The sequence below is a fragment of the Phyllobates terribilis genome, unplaced genomic scaffold (assembly GCF_046119375.1).
Source record: "Phyllobates terribilis strain yellow unplaced genomic scaffold, ASM4611937v1 Scaffold_5__5_contigs__length_657084704, whole genome shotgun sequence".
NCBI lineage: Eukaryota > Metazoa > Chordata > Amphibia > Anura > Dendrobatidae > Phyllobates > Phyllobates terribilis.
In genome coordinates, this window is record NW_027362765.1 from 562,251,403 (window position 1) to 562,271,811 (window position 20,409).

A 20,409-nucleotide genomic window follows, 5' to 3' on the forward strand; every position below is an offset into this window, starting at 1 on the left:
TTATATTCAGTTTGCAACCTGATGGAGGTCAGTATAGATTTACTAATAGAACAAGTCCCACACACTGCTAGAAGGCCAAATATTTTTTCAGAGCTAGATGCAGAAAAATATTATATTCAATTTGCAACCTGATGGAGGTCAGTATAGATGGACTAATAGAACAAGTCCCACACACAGCTAGAAGCCCAAATATTTTTTCAGAGGTAGATGCAGAAAAAAATTATATTCAGTTTTCAACCTGATGGAGATCAGTATACATGGACTAATAGAACAAGTCCCACACACTGCTAGAAGGCCAAATATTTTTTACGAGCTAGATGCAGATAAAAATTATTTTTAATTTGCAACCTGATGGAGGTCAGTATAGATGGACTAAAAGAACAAGTCCCACACACTGCTAGAAGGCCAAATATTTTTTCAGAGCTAGATGCAGATAAAAAATATTTTTAATTTGCAACCTGATGGAGGTCAGTATAGATGGACTTATAGAACAAGTCCCACACACTGCTAGAAGGCCAAATATTTTTTCAGAGCTAGATGCAGATAAAAATTATTTTTAATTTGCAACCTGATGGAGGTCAGTATAGATGGACTAATAGAACAAGACCCACACACTGCTAGAAGGCCATATATTTTTTCAGAGCTAGATGCAGATAAAAATTATTTTTAATTTGCAACCTGATGGAGGTCAGTATAGATGGACTAAGAGAACAAGTCCCACACACTGCTAGAAGGCCAAATATTTTTTCAGAGCTAGATGCAGATAAAAATTATTTTTAATTTGCAACCTGATGGAGGTCAGTATAGATGGACTAATAGAACAAGTCCCACACACTGCTAGAAGGCCAAATATTTTTTCAGAGCTGGATGCAGATAAAAATTATTTTTAATTTGCAACCTGATGGAGGTCAGTATAGATGGACTAATAGAACAAGTCCCACACACAGCTAGAAGCCCAAATATTTTTTCAGAGGTAGATGCAGAAAAAAATTAAATTCAGTTTGCAACCTGATGGAGGTCAGTATAGATGGACTAATAGAACAAGCCCCACACACTGCTAGAAGGCCAAATATTTTTTCAGAGCTAGATGCAGATAAAAATTATTTTTAATTTGCAACCTGATGGAGGTCAGTATAGATGGACTATTAGAACAAGTCCCACACACTGCTAGAAGGCCAAATATTTTTTCAGAGCTAGATACAGATAAAAAAATTTTTTCATTTGCAACCTGATGGAGGTCAGTATAGATGGACGAATAGAAAAGTCCCACACACTGCTAGAAGGCCAAATATTTTTTCAGAGCTAGATGCAGATAAAAATTATTTTTAATTTGCAACCTGATGGAGGTCAGTATAGATGGACTAATAGAACAAGTCCCACACACTGCTAGAAGGCCAAATATTTTTTCAGAGCTAGATGCAGATAAAAATTATTTTTAATTTGCAACCTGATGGAGGTCAGTATAGATGGACTAATAGAACAAGTCCCACACACAGCTTGAAGCCCAAATATTTTTTCAGAGGTGGATGCAGAAAAAAATTAAATTCAGTTTGCAACCTGATGGAGGTCAGTATAGATGGACTAATAGAACAAGCCCCACACACTGCTAGAAGGCCAAATATTTTTTCAGAGCTAGATGCAGATAAAAATTATTTTTAATTTGCAACCTGATGGAGGTCAGTATAGATGGACTAATAGAACAAGTCCCCCACACTGCTAGAAGGCCAAATATTTTTTCAGAGCTAGATACAGATAAAAATTATTTTTAATTTGCAACCTGATGGAGGTCAGTATAGATGGACGAATAGAAAAGTCCCACACACTGCTAGAAGGACAAATATTTTTTCAGAGCTAGATGCAGATAAAAATTATTTTTAATTTGCAACCTGATTGAGGTCAGTATAGATGGACTAATAGAACAAGTCCCACACACTGCTAGAAGGCCAAATATTTTTTCAGAGCTAGATGCAGATAAAAATTATTTTTAATTTGCAACCTGATGGAGGTCAGTATAGATTTACTAATAGAACAAGTCCCACACACTGCTAGAAGGCCAAATATTTTTTCAGAGCTAGATGCAGATAAAAATTATTTTTAATTTGCAACCTGATGGAGGTCAGTATAGATGGACGAATAGAAAAGTCCCACACACTGCTAGAAGGCCAAATATTTTTTCAGTGCTAGATGCAGATAAAAATTATTTTTAATTTGCAACCTGATGGAGGTCAGTATAGATGGACTATAAGAACAAGTCCCACACACAGCTAGAAGCCCAAATATTTTTTCAGAGGTAGATGCAGAAAAAAATTATATTCAGTTTGCAACCTGATGGAGGTCAGTATAGATGGACTAATAGAGCAAGTCCCACACACTGCTAGAAGGCCAAATATTTTTTCAGAGCTAGATGCAGATAAAAATTATTTTGAATTTGCAACCTGATGGAGGTCAGTATAGATGGACTAATAGAACAAGTCCCACACACAGCTAGAAGGCCAAATATTTTTTCAGAGGTAGATGCAGAAAAAAATTATATTCATTTTGCAACCTGATGGAGGTCAATATAGATGGACTAATAGAACAAGTCCCACACACTGCTAGAAGGCCAAATATTTTTTTAGAGCTAGATACAGATAAAAAAATTTTTTCATTTGCAACCTGATGGAGGTCAGTATAGATGGACGAATAGAAAAGTCCCACACACTGCTAGAAGGCCAAATATTTTTTCAGAGCTAGATGCAGATAAAAATTATTTTTAATTTGCAACCTGATGGAGGTCAGTATAGATGGACTAATAGAACAAGTCCCACACACTGCTAGAAGGCCAAATATTTTTTCAGAGCTAGATGCAGATAAAAATTATTTTTAATTTGCAACCTGATGGAGGTCAGTATAGATGGACTAATAGAACAAGTCCCACACACAGCTAGAAGCCCAAATATTTTTTCAGAGGTGGATGCAGAAAAAAATTAAATTCAGTTTGCAACCTGATGGAGGTCAGTATAGATGGACTAATAGAACAAGCCCCACACACTGCTAGAAGGCCAAATATTTTTTCAGAGCTAGATGCAGATAAAAATTATTTTTAATTTGCAACCTGATGGAGGTCAGTATAGATGGACTAATAGAACAAGTCCCACACACTGCTAGAAGGCCAAATATTTTTTCAGAGCTAGATACAGATAAAAATTATTTTTAATTTGCAACCTGATGGAGGTCAGTATAGATGGACGAATAGAAAAGTCCCACACACTGCTAGAAGGCCAAATATTTTTTCAGAGCTAGATGCAGATAAAAATTATTTTTAATTTGCAACCTGATGGAGGTCAGTATAGATGGACTAATAGAACAAGTCCCACACACTGCTAGAAGGCCAAATATTTTTTCAGAGCTAGATACAGATAAAAATTATTTTTAATTTGCAACCTGATGGAGGTCAGTATAGATGGACGAATAGAAAAGTCCCACACACTGCTAGAAGGCCAAATATTTTTTCAGAGCTAGATGCAGATAAAAATTATTTTTAATTTGCAACCTGATGGAGGTCAGTATAGATGGACTAATAGAACAAGTCCCACACACTGCTAGAAGGCCAAATATTTTTTCAGAGGTAGATGCAGATAAAAATTATTCTTAATTTGCAACCTGATGGAGGTCAGTATAGATTTACTAATAGAACAAGTCCCACACACTGCTAGAAGGCCAAATATTTTTTCAGAGCTAGATGCAGATAAAAATTATTTTTAATTTGCAACCTGATGGAGGTCAGTATAGATGGACGAATAGAAAAGTCCCACACACTGCTAGAAGGCCAAATATTTTTTCAGTGCTAGATGCAGATAAAAATTATTTTTAATTTGCAACCTGATGGAGGTCAGTATAGATGGTTTAATAGAACAAGTCCCACACACAGCTAGAAGCCCAAATATTTTTTCAGAGGTAGATGCAGAAAAAAATTATATTCAGTTTGCAACCTGATGGAGGTCAGTATAGATGGACTAATAGAGCAAGTCCCGCACACTGCTAGAAGCCCAAATATTTTTTCAGAGCTAGATGCAGATAAAAATTATTTTGAATTTGCAACCTGATGGAGGTCAGTATAGATGGACTAATAGAACAAGTCCCACACACAGCTAGAAGGACAAATATTTTTTCAGAGGTAGATGCAGAAAAAAATTATATTCAGTTTGCAACCTGATGGAGGTCAGTATAGATGGACTAATAGAACAAGTCCCACACACTGCTAGAAGGCCAAATATTTTTTCAGAGCTAGATACAGATAAAAAATTTTTTTCATTTGCAACCTGATGGAGGTCAGTATAGATGGACGAATAGAAAAGTCCCACACACTGCTAGAAGGCCAAATATTTTTTCAGAGCTAGATGCAGATAAAAATTATTTTTAATTTGCAACCTGATGGAGGTCAGTATAGATGGACTAATAGAACAAGTCCCACACACTGCTAGAAGGCCAAATATTTTTTCAGAGCTAGATGCAGATAAAAATTATTTTTAATTTGCAACCTGATGGAGGTCAGTATAGAATGACTAATAGAACAAGTACCACACACAGCTAGAAGCCCAAATATTTTTTCAGAGGTGGATGCAGAAAAAAATTAAATTCAGTTTGCAACCTGATGGAGGTCAGTATAGATGGACTAATAGAACAAGCCCCACACACTGCTAGAAGGCCAAATATTTTTTCAGAGCTAGATGCAGATAAAAATTATTTTTAATTTGCAACCTGATGGAGGTCAGTATAGATGGACTAATAGAACAAGTCCCACACACTGCTAGAAGGCCAAATATTTTTTCAGAGCTAGATGCAGATAAAAATAATTTTTAATTTGCAACCTGATGGAGGTCAGTATAGATGGACTAATAGAACAAGTCCCACACACTGCTAGAAGGCCAAATATTTTTTCAGAGCTAGATGCAGATAAAAATTATTTTTAATTTGCAACCTGATGGAGGTCTGTATAGATTTACTAATAGAACAAGTCCCACACACTGCTAGAAGGCCAAATATTTTTTCAGAGCTAGATGCAGATAAAAATTATTTTGAATTTGCAACCTGATGGAGGTCAGTATAGATGGACTAATAGAACAAGTCCCACACACAGCTAGAAGGCCAAATATTTTTTCAGAGGTAGATGCAGAAAAAAATTATATTCAGTTTGCAACCTGATGGAGGTCAGTATAGATGGACTAATAGAACAAGTCCCACACAATGCTAGAAGGCCAAATATTTTTTCAGAGCTAGATGCAGACAAAAAATTATTTTGAATTTGCAACCTGATGGAGGTCAGTATAGATGGACTAATAGAACAAGTCCCACACACAGCTAGAAGCCCAAATATTTTTTCAGAGGTAGATGCAGAAAAAAATTATATTCAGTTTGCAACCTGATGGAGGTCAGTATAGGTGGACTAATAGAACAAGTCCCACACACTGCTAGAATGCCAAATATTTTTTCAGAGCTAGATGCAGATAAAAACGGCTCGAACACCGCCCAAAACAGCTCGAATTTGAGATTGGCGAACAGTTCGAGTCGAACACCGCTCATCTCTAATCACCGGCTAAGATCATCAGCTGTTTGAACTCCGGTGACCCCATCAGCTTCTCGCCATACACTGCGGGAGCCATAGCTCCTTTCAGTGTATCGCCTGCTGCTGAATAGAGTGGTCATATTTCACAATGTGGCTGTTCTATTCATGGGATCATTGTGGGACCCTCGATATATGGACTGTGGCGGATAGGTGAGGAAGAGGTTGTCTTATTATTTTACCTTTATTTCAGGTGAACATTGGCTTCAGGGATTAGCTGAAAAGTGGGTTTATGATGTTTTTTATTTTTTACAGGGGACGAGAATATCTGTGTCAAGGTGCAGGTAAATGATTGGTGAATATATGTGTTTATTATTTTTATTTAAATATTTATTTTCACCTTTTTTTACTTTCACTTTTACTGCGCAAGCTCGCTGATGAGAGACTACTTCTCTCATCAGCTGTGCTTTTGTACAGTGAAAGAAGGCGCCGGATGATGGGGCTAGTAATCCCATCAGCCGACGCCTGTGACCTGTGGTAAGCTTTTTACCGCAGGTCACTGTCACAGCTGCGGAATCACACTGACAGCTGTCAGTAGGATCCCCACAGCGCTGGTTCCCAGGTGACTGTCACAGCTGAGGGGATCATGCTGACAGTCACAGCCGGTCACAGTCCCTGATTCCCACGCTGTCACGCAGATGACAGCGTGGGAAACAGGGATGTTTAGGGCCATGTTTGTGCTCGGGTTTGTGATCAGGAGCCCGAACATGAATATTTTTTTGATGTTCGGGTTTATTCACCGAACCTGAACATCAAAACATTGGCTCATCTCTAATCTCTAGTTGTCATGGCCAACATCATTGTCATCATTTTCATTCTAACTGTAAGCTTCATCCACTGCCTGTGCCAACTTTATGTCTTTGTCCACATCCACCAATGCCTGCTCTTGCTAATCCTCCTCTTCTATGTACTCCTTATGAAAAACCTGCAGAATGGAATATGAATCTTGGAGTCCCCCAACAGACAAAGGGCAGTGATAAACATTTAAGTTGCAGTTATTCATCCTTCCCCTTTTGCATTCTGGTATGTTTTTTACTTGGGTGGATACTAGGGTATGACCTCATGGATTCCACAGCTGTCCATACTGACAGTTTTTTGCCAGTTCTCACAAGGCATCCTCACTTTACATGATTACATAGAATCCTTCAAGCCTCAACATAGCTGACTCAGTATTAGAGGCCAGGGATTTCAGCGTTCACGGCAGGGATCAGATGTGACGAGGTTCGAATGGGTGAGGTTGAGAATCAGAGGCACCAGAGAGGTGAAAAGGTGGGAAAATATAAGGATTTTTTTTATAAATTTTACTAGCAAAATAATGGACATTACATTTGCAGAGAATAATTTCCTAAAGAAATTCACACGAATGGGAGAATTAGAATTTTGCCTGTTCCGCTCAAGTCTAGTATTCATAGACCATGAATCTGCACTGACTGTAACATTGGAAGTAAAACGTGGTCTTCATTTTCTTACAATGGCCCTAGATAAAGTTGAAAATTTAGTTTGCTGAGGCCACTTACTTTTTATTTTACTATTATTTGAGAAAATGTGCCTATTTTGCAAATTGTGAAAACATTTTTATTTTTTAACTAAACGAGTTCCAATCTTAATTTTAATTATAATTCCAGGAAGAATTTGAATGTGATTTGAACAATATAAACAGAATTGGAAAATTTATTTTTAATTAATTCAGTGATTTATGTCACACAGGTTTATTTTAGCAATGATTATTTCTGGCATTTCACTTGCAATTTTCAGTTTCAGTCAGAAATTTGGCTTCTCTTTATCATCACCATGGTGAAAGAAGGTAATGATCCCAAGTCCATTGCTGCAATTTATATGATTTGTCATTTTTATGAGAAGCATATGTTTATCTTTACTCCAGACCCCATGTCATTATATAGTCCTACAATTCACTAAGACACTTGCAAGAAAATGTCTATCATCCAAACCTCTTTATTATTCCTGCAATGTGAGGCTGAAATCTATGTAGTTGTTAGCAAAGAATTAAAGTAATCTTTTCATAAAATTGTCAGCACAAAAAGAAAGTTTTGAAAGCTCTATCGTGCATAAATGCATTTTTGCACCCAAATAATCTATGTGAACTAGTCATTAATTGCAGTTTGGAGAATTTCTGACACATAGACCCCTTACAGTAACTTAAAATTGAAGTGATACCTAAAAAAATAGGATTTGTAAGTTTCCTTTAAAAAAAAACCTCCTAAAATACTAACAATATAAAACAGAACAAAAATCATGCTGATATAAAGAAGACTTACGGTAAATTATATTATATTTTGTGTGGTATGACTACCTGTTTAAGGGTGTAAAAAATTGAAAATTGCTTATTTTAATTTTTTTTTGTCAAATTTCAAAGTCTCCAGGATATGTAGAAACATTCCAAGTGAATTATTGCTAAAAGTGACACGTCAGATTCGAAAAATTGGACTCTATCAAGCAGGTCAAAACGGCCTTTGGTTGTAGGGGAACACAAAACAAAGAAAATGCCCTAAAATAAATACATTAATTAATAATATCTCAGCTCTTCCTTCTTTTTGTTAACCCATTTTAGAAGTATTAGCTTTCCATATCTATCTGTCTATCTATCTATCTATCTATCTATCTATCTATCTATCTATCTATCTATCTATTTATCTATCTACAGGTGCATCTCACTAAATTAGAATATCATTAAAAAGTTAATCTATTTCAGTGCTTTAATGCAGAAAGTGAAACTCATATATTATATAGTCATTACAAACAGAGTGATCTTTTTCAAGTGTTTATTTCTGTTAATGTTGATGATTATGGCTTACAGCCAATGAAAACACAAAAGTCATTATCTCAATAAATTAAACTAATTCTCAACTAGAGATGAGCGTTGTTCTACTCGAACTGTTTGCCAATCTCAAATTCGAGCTGTTTTGGGCGGTGTTCGAGCCGTTCGGCGAACACGAACGATTTGAGAAAAATTCGGCTGTTCGAGGTTATGTTCGATAACTGTTCGTGCACCAAAATCATAACTGGATTTTTTCTCAGTAATGATGAAAATTAATGTTAATACGCAGTTTGAGTGTACAGCGGGGTGGGGGGAGGGGCAGGGGATGGATCTCTGCAGGAATAATGAAGATCTCCATTTTTTTTTCTCTTTCCCGCATTTGCAGTGGGGAGGTGCAGTCTGTCAGCCTATCAGCAGTAGTGTTGAGCCACCCCCGTAGTGTTCGAGTTCGGTTCGGTTCGTCGAACACCCGTGTGTTCGCCGAACTGTTCGTCGAACTGTTCGTCGAACACCTTCGAACACCGTTAAAACCAATGGCAGGCAAACAAAAACACATAGAAACACATAGAAAACACCTTCAAAGGTGTCCAAAAGCTGACAAACTGCTCAGAAGACACAACTAACACATGGAAAAGTGACAAGTACATATAGTCATGCGAAAAGAAAAGAGGTGGAGGAGTAAAAGGAGGGGGAGACACAGATATAGGCATGTCATGCCCTTCTAAAATCCAAAAAGTGAGAAGCCGAGACGGCCAGTCCGCTCCTGCCCGTGCCACCTCCGTGTCGCCGGGTTTGTGCCAGAGCCGCGGTGAACCCTGACGGCCAGCCCCCCTCTCCCAATACTGGTGCCTGTCCGCTGGTGGGTCGAGAGAGCCCCCCTGTGGTGGAGGCAGCTCTAAGCTTTTTAATTTAAATTGTCCCTCTAATTTGAATGAATACACTTTAAATCCATTTACAAGGATCTATTGGAGGGCAAGTCTCATGCCAGCAGCCGCGTAATTCCAGCTCCAGTAGCGTCCACTAAAGCTGCTGCAGTTAAAAAGCTTTTATAAGGATCGAGCTCGGCTGTCCACCGCAAGGCATCCTAGTGCCAGTCCCAGCCCCTATGCCTTGGGGTGCCTCCTGATGCTCTTCACTAAGTATCCCGTGGTCCCGAAGCATTTCCTTTGAAAAAATTAAGTGTCCAAACTACAGGTGGTGTAGCTTGCTTAACAGCCGGGATAATCCGCTGACTAGCAGACACTGCTACTAGGCACAAAGTATTTCCTGGGCTAGATGCATTTAAAAATTTGTAAGTAGATACTCTCGTTGGATGCTGAGAAAGCATTCCATAGAGTCTCCTGGCACGCCATATATGATTCTCTTAAAAAGCTTGGGGTAGGGGTCTAGGGGACCCTTTTATAGCCAAAATCACGGCCCTGTATCACAATACGTCACCTAGGCTGAAGATAAATGGAACTGTAGCACCGAGGGCTCGGTTGCTACAGACGTATTGCACCTCACCCAGAGGTGTGATATCTCACTCTCAGATAAGGATGGAGTGTGGATCAGGACCCGACACCTGCATGCATTACACCACATTGCCGTGGGGCAGGGCGACCAATATGCCCCTGAGATGGGCACGACAGTCCCTGTCCCTGGCTGGAGTGGGGGGAGGGAACACTGAGGAAGGGGAACCCTGCAGTGCAGGAGCAGGGAGGAAGCAGTTCCTGGGTGCATTGAGAAGGGAGTATAAAAGGTGGGCACCATCTTAGTTCAGTGCAGAGAAGTCTGAGCAGAAGTGGCAGGGAGCAGGGGCTCTGCATGAGCTCTGCTCCGGAGGCGGGCCTAGTAACAGAGGCCCAGGCCTGCAAGAGGGAGAAGGAAGGAAGAGGAGCGGAGAAGGCTCCAGGAACGAGGAATGAAGGGATCCCAGGGGTGCGGACGGGCGAGTCGCCACCGCACGCCCGAATCCACCTGCGTGGAGGGGTCAGGCCAAAGGGGGAGAACGGTCCCCGAACTAGTGGAGGCAGGAAACGACCCTCAGCTAGAAACCGGAGGCTCTGACATTTTATGTGGCGCAGCCCCTTGCTCCACCCGCTAGGAAGGCACCACATAGGGTCAGGGAAACTGGCGCCAAGTTTACCAAGAGGAGGCCCGAGGCAGCCGGACAGAAGTGTTGGTAAGAAAGGCCAGACAAAGGACACACAAAGGGGGTCCTGTGAAGCGCTCCAAAGTTATCTGGGAGTTGTCTGAGCCCCTCACCTGGTGAGCACAGTACGACGTGGGCAGCCGTTACCTGCAGACGTGGTCTGGATAATAAGAACTGTGAGTAAAGGCCCTGAACTGCATCACTGACTCCGTGTCGTTACTGCTGCTGCCCTGCACCATCACCCCCATCCTCCGCATACACTGCCCTGAGGCTATACTCCTCCCATGGGGAGTTATGCTACTCTCTGCTGCACCCACAACACCAGCCTTAGCGGTCTGCCCTGTAGCGGCGGTTCACTCTGACCGCAATCCACGGGTGGCGTAGTCGGACATTTAAACATCAAAACCACATAAATAGTTCCGCCACTGGTTTGACCGCCCTGAGCCACGGAACCGGATCGCCGCCACGAAGACTACAACCACCAGCATCCACCAAAAAGGGTCCGGCTCCGGGTGTCCCAAGGCCCAAGGGGTGCGTCAGAACATTTTCATCACCTTTCACAATCACCAATGGGACAAGGCAGGGATGTCCTCTGTCCCCTCTCTTATACATCCTAGTGACGGAGCACCTGCTCTCATCAATTCGCCATAACCCCAATATTAGGTGGATTGAGGTGGGAGGCACCGAGTACAAGTGCTCTCTATTTGCTGATGATGTCCTAGTATATATCACTCAATCACATATATCCATCCCTGCTGTTATGGCTGAAATAGATCACTTTGTTACATGGTAAAATTTTAAAATCAATGCAGCGAAGTCTGAGGCCCTCGATGTCTCCCTCCCTAAATCCATATAGGATTCCATCCAGTCCAACTTTCCCTTTGCCTGGCCCTCACAGGGTATCAAATACTTAGGAATTCCTATTCATAGAGACCTCTCCCATCTATGTTATCTTAATTTTGGGCCCTTTATTGAACAATTCCATACAGACCACGGTTGGCAAGTTGGAACTGTGAGATTCACTACGTGCACCACTGGTATTTTGTGGAAAAGCACATGTAATATTCTGCAACAGTCTCTGCTGATACTCCTGCATGCGTGCATCCCTTTCTATGGCAGGAATAATTTCTGCAAATTTACTTTTGTACCGGGGATCTAACAGTGTGGCAACCCAGTAGTCAGGATTATTTCTAATTCTCACAATTCGAGGGTCATGTTGCAGGTAGTGCAGCAAGAAGGCACTCATGTGTGTTGCGCATCCAGGAGCACCAAGTCCCTGTTGTGTTGGTGGCGAGGTAACAATCATGCTTCCTTCCTCTGTCCTCTCCCCCCAACCTCGCACAACAGAAATGTGATCAAGGTCTCCCTCATCTGATGAGTCTTCCATCAGTTCGTCCTCCACTTCTTCCTGGGCTCCTGCACCTTCCTCACTAGTTTGGCTGCTACCATGCGCCCTGGTAAAATCATCTCCCCCACCCTCACATGCCTGCCGCCCTGGTGCTGCCGACCGTCTGGACCTTGCAGATGTTAGCCCTTCCGCATACAACTCCTCCTCCTTTACTTCCTCTACCTCCTCTTGTGCCACCACCTGACTCCGAATTCTGTTTAACATGTGCTCCAGCATGTAAATCACCGGAATAGTCATGCTGATAATGGCATCGTCAGCACTAAACATCTTCGTCGCCATTTCAAAACTGTGCAGAAGGGTGCATAGGTCCCTGATCTGAGACCACTCCTCCAGCGTGATTTGCCCCACCTCTGAATCTCGTTGGCCCAGGCTATACGTCAGAACGTATCGCACCAGGGCTTGTCGGTGCTGCCACAGTCGCTGCAACATGTGCAGAGTTGAATTCCACCGGGTAGGCACATCGCATTTTAGCCGGTGAAGAGGCAGGCCCAACGACTTCTGTAGAGATGTAAGTCGCTGAGCTGCGGGATGCGAACGGCGGAAGTGAGCACACAGCGACCATGCCCTCTGCAGAAGGCCATCTAGTCTGGGATAGTGGGCTAAAAATTGCTGGACAACCAGGTTCAACACGTGAGCCATACAAGGCACGTGTGTGACATTGCCCCGGCGAAGGGCCGCACCCAGGTTTGCAGCATTGTCGCACACGGCCTTCCCTGGTTTCAGGTCCAGTGGAGACAACCATTCATGAAATTGGTTCTCCAGAGCTGACCACAACTCCTCAGCTGTGTGACTCACATTTCCCAGACATTTCAATGTAAAAACCGCCTGATGACGTTGAGCCCTACTGCCAGCATAGTAAGGAGGTGTGCAGGATCCCTTCTGCGCAGTTAGAAAGCTTGTGGCATGACCAGACAGGCTTTGGGTGCAGGTGGAAGACCGAGAGGAGGTTGAGGAGGCAGAAGCAGTGGAGGAAAAATGACATAAAGAGGATTGACGCACAACTCGTGGGGACGGCAAGACTTGGACAGCAGCCCCTTGTCCTGCTGTCACCATAGTTACCCAGTGCCCAGTCAGCGACATGTAACGCCCCTGTCCATGCCTACTCGTCCAAGTGTCTGTGGTGAAATGCACCCTGTCACACACAGAGTTTCTCAAAGAAGCGGTGATGTTGTGTGCGACATGCTGGTGGAGCGCAGGCACACCTTTCTTTGAGAAGTAGTGCCGACTGGGCATCTGGTACTGGGGCACTGCGACGGACATAAGGTCTCGAAAATCCTCTGTGTCCACCAGGCGGAAAGGCAGCATTTCTGTAGCCAAGAGCTTGCAGATGGTGAAATTCAACCTCTTAGCTTTCTCATGGCTAGGAGGAAATGGTCTTTTACTTGTCCACATCTGAGGGACCGAGGGCTGGCTATTGTGCTTAGACGGGGTTGATAAGGGTGTCCCCGGCAAACTGCCGGTCTGTGAGGAAGATGCAGGCGGACATGTTAGGTTGCCTTGATCCAAAGGTGGTGCTATCGATGTCGGACAGCGCTCAAGACCAGCTGGTGTTACCACCTCCAAAGAAAATGATGACCTGCCAATCACGCTGGCTGTTGCGGGTAAAGAGGTGGCAGGTCTGCGCCCCAAAACAGGTGTGACTGCTGTCCCCCCCAGTCACAGAGGATGAAGAGGCCGCGGATGCACAAGATATGGCAGACGGTGGTTGGCCCGGCCGGCTAGACCGCATTGTAGCACACTGAGCTTCCCACTGCAACTTATGCTTCATGTCCATGTGCCGGTTCATGCATGAAGTACTCAAACTATGTATTTTTTGGCCTCTACTTAGCTTTTGCTGACAAATGTTACAGATAACACGAGTTGGGTCATCTTTATCGATCTGAAAAAATGCCCAGGCTATGCAAGGCTTAGCACCCATGCGACCTGAAGAGCCACCACGACTTGTGGTGAGAGGCAGAGTTGTGTTTGAGGATGCAGTTGTTGACGTGCTTCCAGTACTAGGTCTCTGTCCAGGAAGGCGCAACCTGACCTCGTCGTCACTAGCATCTTCCTCCACCTCCTCTGCTGACCTCATCTCTTGGCTGACTGTGGGTTGACAGTAAGTGGGATCTCCGACCTCATCATCATCACCCTGTGCGTTATCACACCCGTCGTCCTCAGAGCCAACCTGTTCCTGCCCTGACAAAAAACTAAAGTTGTCGCTCCAATCAGGTATTTGAGTCTTATCATCGTCTTCCTCATTGTCTCCACCAACAGGAGTTACAGTTTGGGAATGAGGGTCTACATTATGGTCAGAACCTTCTGCGTCTGGTCCTGGATCCGACTCATAAAGATTCTGGGCATCAGTGCAGATCATTTCCTCGTCTGGATTCACAGAAGCGCTGGAGTCGACCTCTGATTCCCAGGCTATAGTATGAGTAAACAGCTCTGCAGACTCAACCATCTGTTCTACCTCATACTCAGACGGGCAGCTGGAGATTTGGGAGCTGTGAGGAAGCAAGTGCGATTTGGGTGACACCTTTGAGGACTGGAGTATTTGTGATGTTGAAGTTGATGTGGAGGAGAGCCCACTTAAAGGAGCACTTGATATCCGTTGAAGCACCTGCTGTTTTTGTGCCTCATCTGGAATTTGTAGCGATTGGCGTGGCCGTAAGAAAGGGATCTTATCACATTGTCCGCTAAAAGAAGTAGACATTTTAGTTTGGCTGGAAGATGGTCTTTCTTCTGCACGTACCCCACGGACACAACCTTTTTTCCCCTTCCCAACACGCCTATTCCCCTTTCCACCAGCAGCAGGCCTTTTTCCACTCATTTTGGTGGTTAACTAATTCACAACTCTGGAGTTGTTTGCACAAAAAAACAATGGATGGTAACCGAGCAGAGCTGAGTGGCCAAACTGTGGTATTAGGCCAAAACTATTGGCTGGGTTAGATGCAGAAAAAAATTATTTTTAATTTGCAACCTGATGGAGGTCAGTATAGATGGACTAATAGACCAAGTCCCACACACCGCTAGAAGCCCAAATATTTTTTCAGAGCTAGATGCAGAAATTTTTTTTATTCAATTTGCAACCTGATGGAGGTCAGTATAGATGGACTAATAGACCAAGTCCCACACACTGCTAGAAGCCCAAATATTTTTTCAGAGCTAGATGCAGAAAAAAATTATTTTTAATTTGCAACCTGATGGAGGTCAGTATAGATGGACTAATAGACCAAGTCCCACACACTGCTAGAAGCCCAAATATTTTTTCAGAGCTAGATGCAGAAAAAAATTATTTTTAATTTGCAACCTGATGGAGGTTAGTATAGATGGACTAATAGAACAAGTCCCACACGCTGCTAGAAGCCCAAATATTTTTTCAGAGATAAATGAAGAAAAAAATTATTTTTAATTTGCAACCTGATGGAGGTCAGTATAGATGGACTAATAGACCAAGTCCCACACACTGCTAGAAGCCCAAATATTTTTTCAGAGCTAGATGCAGAAAAAAATTATTTTTAATTTGCAACCTGATGGAGGTCAGTATAGATGGACTAATAGACCAAGTCCCACACACCGCTAGAAGCCCAAATATTTTTTCAGAGCTAGATGCAGAAAAAAATTATATTCAATTTGCAACCTGCTGGAGGTCAGTATAGAAGAACTAATAGAACAAGTCCCACACACTGCTAGAAGCCCAAATATTTTTTCAGAGCTAAATGAAGAAAAAAATTATTTTTAATTTGCAACCTGATGGAGGTCAGTATAGATGGACTAATAGACCAAGTCCCACACACTGCTAGAAGCCCAAATATTTTTTCAGAGCTAGATGCAGAAAAAAATTATATTCAGTTTGCAACCTGATGGAGGTCAGTATAGATGGACTAATAGAATGATGCTATGCCCAAAAGATTTTACTTCACTAGGTGCAGTAAAAAAATTGGTATTCTATACACAGGTGGTATATCTTGCAACACAGATAGGCTACTCCACTGACTAACACACTCTGCAATAGGCCAAAAAGGATTAGCTTTGCTAGATTCAGCCAAATGCTGTGAAATAAACTTGCACAGCACTGGCACAGACCTGCCTGGCAAAAACTGATAGGAACTGATGTAACCTCGTCCTGAAAAGGACTCCAATTACAATTAGTCTTTACTCCCACAATCTATCTATTTACGAGCACAGACCTGCCTGATAAAAGTCGTAGGAAATGCTGTAACCTAGTCCTTAAAAGGACTGCAATCACAACTATTCCCTACTCCCAAGCTATCTGTATATTTGTGCGAAAATTGGCTTGAAATTAACAAGGTATAGCGCACACAGCAACAGCGGTGCCGTCTAACACGCATCTGCAGCAGTGAGAAAATGGTGGCGACGGGGAAAATGGCTTGGTCTTATAGGGCAAGGACATGTGACATACACTGCCAATCACACATGCCCTTGCTTGTGTGAAAAAAAGCACTTCGCTCCGTGTGTGCGCTGCTGATAGGCTGACAGATTGCACCTCCCCACTGCAAATGCGGGAAAGAGAAAAAAAAATGGAGATCTTCATTGTTCCTGCAGAGATCCATCCCCTGCCCCTCCCCCCGCCCCGCTGTACACTCAAACTGCGTATTAACATTAATTTTCATCATTACTGAGAAAAAATCCAGTTATGATTTTGGTGCACGAACAGTTATCGAACATAACCTCGAACAGCCGAATTTTTCTCAAATTGTTCGTGTTCGCCGACCGGCTCGAACACCGCCTAAAACAGCTCGAATTTGAGATTGGCGAACAGTTCGAGTAGAACAACGCTCATCTCTAATCAGCAGCACACACACGAAGCGAACTGCTGTTTTTCACACAAGCAAGGGCATGTGTCATTGGCAGTGTATCTCACATGTCCTTGCCCTATAAGACCAAGCCATTTTCCCCGTCGCCACCATTTTCTCACTGCTGCAGCTGCATGTTAGACGGCACCGCTGTTGCTGTGTGCGCTATACCTTGTTAATTTCAAGCCAATTTTCGCACAAATCTACAGATAGCTTGGGAGTAGGGAATAGTTGTGATTGCAGTCCTTTTAAGGACTAGGTTACAGCATTTCCTACAACTTTTATCAGGCAGGTCTGTGCTCTTAAATAGATAGATTGTGGGAGTAAAGACTAATTGTAATTGCAGTCCTTTTCAGGACTAGGTTACATCAGTTCCTATCAGTTTTTGCCAGGCAGGTCTGTGCCAGTGCTGTGCAAGTTTTTTTCACAGCATTTGGCTGAATATAGCAAAGCTAATCCTTTTTGGCCTATTGCAGAGTGTGTTAGTCAGTGGAGTAGCCTATCTGTGTTGCAAGATATACCACCTGTGTATAGAATACCAATTTTTTTACTGCACCTAGTGAAGTAAAATCTTTTGGGCATAGCATCATTCTATTAGTCCATCTATACTAAACTCCATCAGGTTGCAAATAGAATATAATTTTTTTCTGCATCTAGCTCTGAAAAAATATTTGCGCTTCTAGCAGTGTGTGGGACTTGTTCTATTAGTCCAACTATACTGACCTCCATCAGGTTGCAAAGTGAATATAATTTTTTTCTGCATCTAGCTCTGAAAAAATATTTGGCCTTCTAGCAGTGTGTGGGACTTTCTCTATTAGTCCATCTATACTGACCTCCATCAGGTTGCAAATTAAAAATAATTTTTATCTGCATCTAGATCTGAAAAAATATTTGGCCTTCTAGCAGTGTGTGGGACTTTCTCTATTAGTCCATCTATACTGACCTCCATCAGGTTGCAAATTAAAAATAATTTTTATCTGCATCTACCTCTGAAAAAATATTTTCGCTTCTAGCTGTGTGTGGGACTTGTTCTATTAGTCCATCTATACTGACCTCCATCAGGTTGCAAACTGAATATAATTTTTTTCTGCATCTAGCTCTGAAAAAATATTTGGCCTTCTAGCAGTGTGTGGGACTTTCTCTATTAGTCCATCTATACTGACCTCCATCAGGTTGCAAACTGAATATATTTTTTTTCTGCATCTACCTCTGAAAAAATATTGGGCTTCTAGCTTTGTGTGGGACTTGTTCTATTAATCCATCTATACAGACCTCCATCAGGTTGCAAACTGAATATATTTTTTTTCTGCATCTACCTCTGAAAAAATATTGGGCTTCTAGCTGTGTGTGGGACTTGTTCTATTAATCCATCTATACAGACCTCCATCAGGTTGCAAACTGAATATAATTTTTTTCTGCATCTAGCTCTGAAAAAACAGTTGGCCTTCTAGCAGTGTGTGGGACTTTCTCTATTTGTCCATCTATACTGACCTCCATCAGGTTGCAAATTAAAAATAATTTTTATCTGCATCTAGCTCTGAAAAAATATTTGGCCTTCTAGCAGTGTGTGGGACTTTCTCTATTAGTCCATCTATACTGACCTACATCAGGTTGCAAATTAAAAATAATTTTTATCTGCATCTACCTCTGAAAAAATATTTGGGCTTCTAGCTGTGTGTGGGACTTGTTCTATTAGTCCATCTATACTGACCTCCATCAGGTTGCAAACTGAATATAATTTTTTTCTGCATCTAGCTCTGAAAAAATATTTGGCCTTCTAGTAGTGTGTGGGTCTTTCTCTATTAGTCCATCTATACTGACCTCCATCAGGTTGCAAATTAAAAATAATTTTTATCTGGATCTAGCTCTGAAAAAATATTTGGCCTTCTAGCAGTGTGTGGGACTTTCTCTATTAGTACATATATACTGACCTCCATCAGGTTGCAAATTAAAAATAATTTTTATCTGCATCTACCTCTGAAAAAATATTTGTGCTTCTAGCTGTGTGTGGGACTTGTTCTATTAGTCCATCTATACTGACCTCCATCAGGTTGCAAACTGAAAATTATTTTTTTCTGCATCTAGCTCTGAAAAAATATTTGGCCTTCTAGCAGTGTGTGGGACTTTCTCTATTAGTCCATCTATACTGATCTCCATCAGGTTGCAAATTAAAAATAATTTTTATCTGCATCTAGCTCTGAAAAAATCTTTTGCCTTCTAGCAGTGTGTGGGACTTTCTCTGTTAGCCCATCTATACTGACCTCCATCGGGTTGCAAATTAAAAATAATTTTTATCTGCATCTAGCTCTGAAAAATATTTGGCCTTCTAGCAGTGTGTGGGACTTTCTCTATTAGTCCATCTATACTGACCTCCATCAGGTTGCAAATTAAAAATAATCTTTATCTGCATCTACCTCTGAAAAAATATTTGGGCTTCTAGCTGTGTGTGGAACTCGTTCTATTAGTCCATCTATACTGACCTCCATCAGGTTGCAAACTGAATATAATTTTTTTCTGCAGCTAGCTCTGAAAAAATATTTGGCCTTCTAGCAGTGTGTGGGACTGTCTCTATTAGTCCATCTATACTGACCTCCATCAGGTTGCAAATTAAAAATATTTTTTTTTCTGCATCTACCTCTGAAAAAATATTGGGCTTCTAGCTGTGTGTGGGACTTGTTCTATTAATCCATCTATACAGACCTCCATCAGGTTGCAAACTGAATATAATTTTTTTCTGCATCTACCTCTGAAAAAATATTTTTGCTTCTAGCTGTGTGTGGGACTTGTTCTATTAGTCCATCTATACTGACCTCCATCAGGTTGCAAACTGAATATGATTTTTTTCTGCATCTAGCTCTGAAAAACTATTTGGCCTTCTAGCAGTGTGTGGGACTTGTTCTATTAGTCCACCTATACTGACCTCCATCAGGTTGCAAATTCAAAATAATTTTTTGTCTGCATCTAGCTCTGAAAAAATATTTGGCCTTCTAGCAGTGTGTGGGACTTTCTCTATTAGTCCACCTATACTGACCTCCATCAGGTTGCAAACTGAATATATTTTTTTTCTGCATCTACCTCTGAAAAAATATTTGGGCTTCTAGCTGTGTGTGGGACTTGTTCTATTAGTCCATCTATACTGACCTCCATCAGGTTGCAAATCGAATATCATTTTTTTCTCCATCTAACCCAGCCAATAGTTTTGGCCTAATACCACAGTTTGGCCACTCAGCTCTGCTCGGTTCCCATCCATTGTTTTTTTGTGCAAACAACTCCAGAGTTGTGAATTAGTTAACCACCAAAATGAGTGGAAAAAGGCCTGCTGCTGGTGGAAAGGGGAATAGGCTTGTTGGGAAGGGGAAAAAAGGTTGTGTCCGTGGGGTAGGTGTTAAAGCAACAGTAACATCTGCAGAAGAAAGACCATCTTCCAGCCAAACTAAAATGTCTACTTCTTTTAGCGGACAATGTGATAAGATCCTTTTCTTACGGCCACGCCAATCGCTACAAATTCTAGATGAGGCACAAAAACAGCAGGTGCTTCAACGGATATCAAGTGATCCTTTAAGTGGGCTCTCCTCCACATCAACTTCAACATCACAAATACTCCAGTCCTCAAAGGTGTCACCCCAATCGCACTTGCTTCCTCACAGCTCCCCAAATCTCCAGCTGCCCGTCTGAGTATGAGGTAGAACAGAT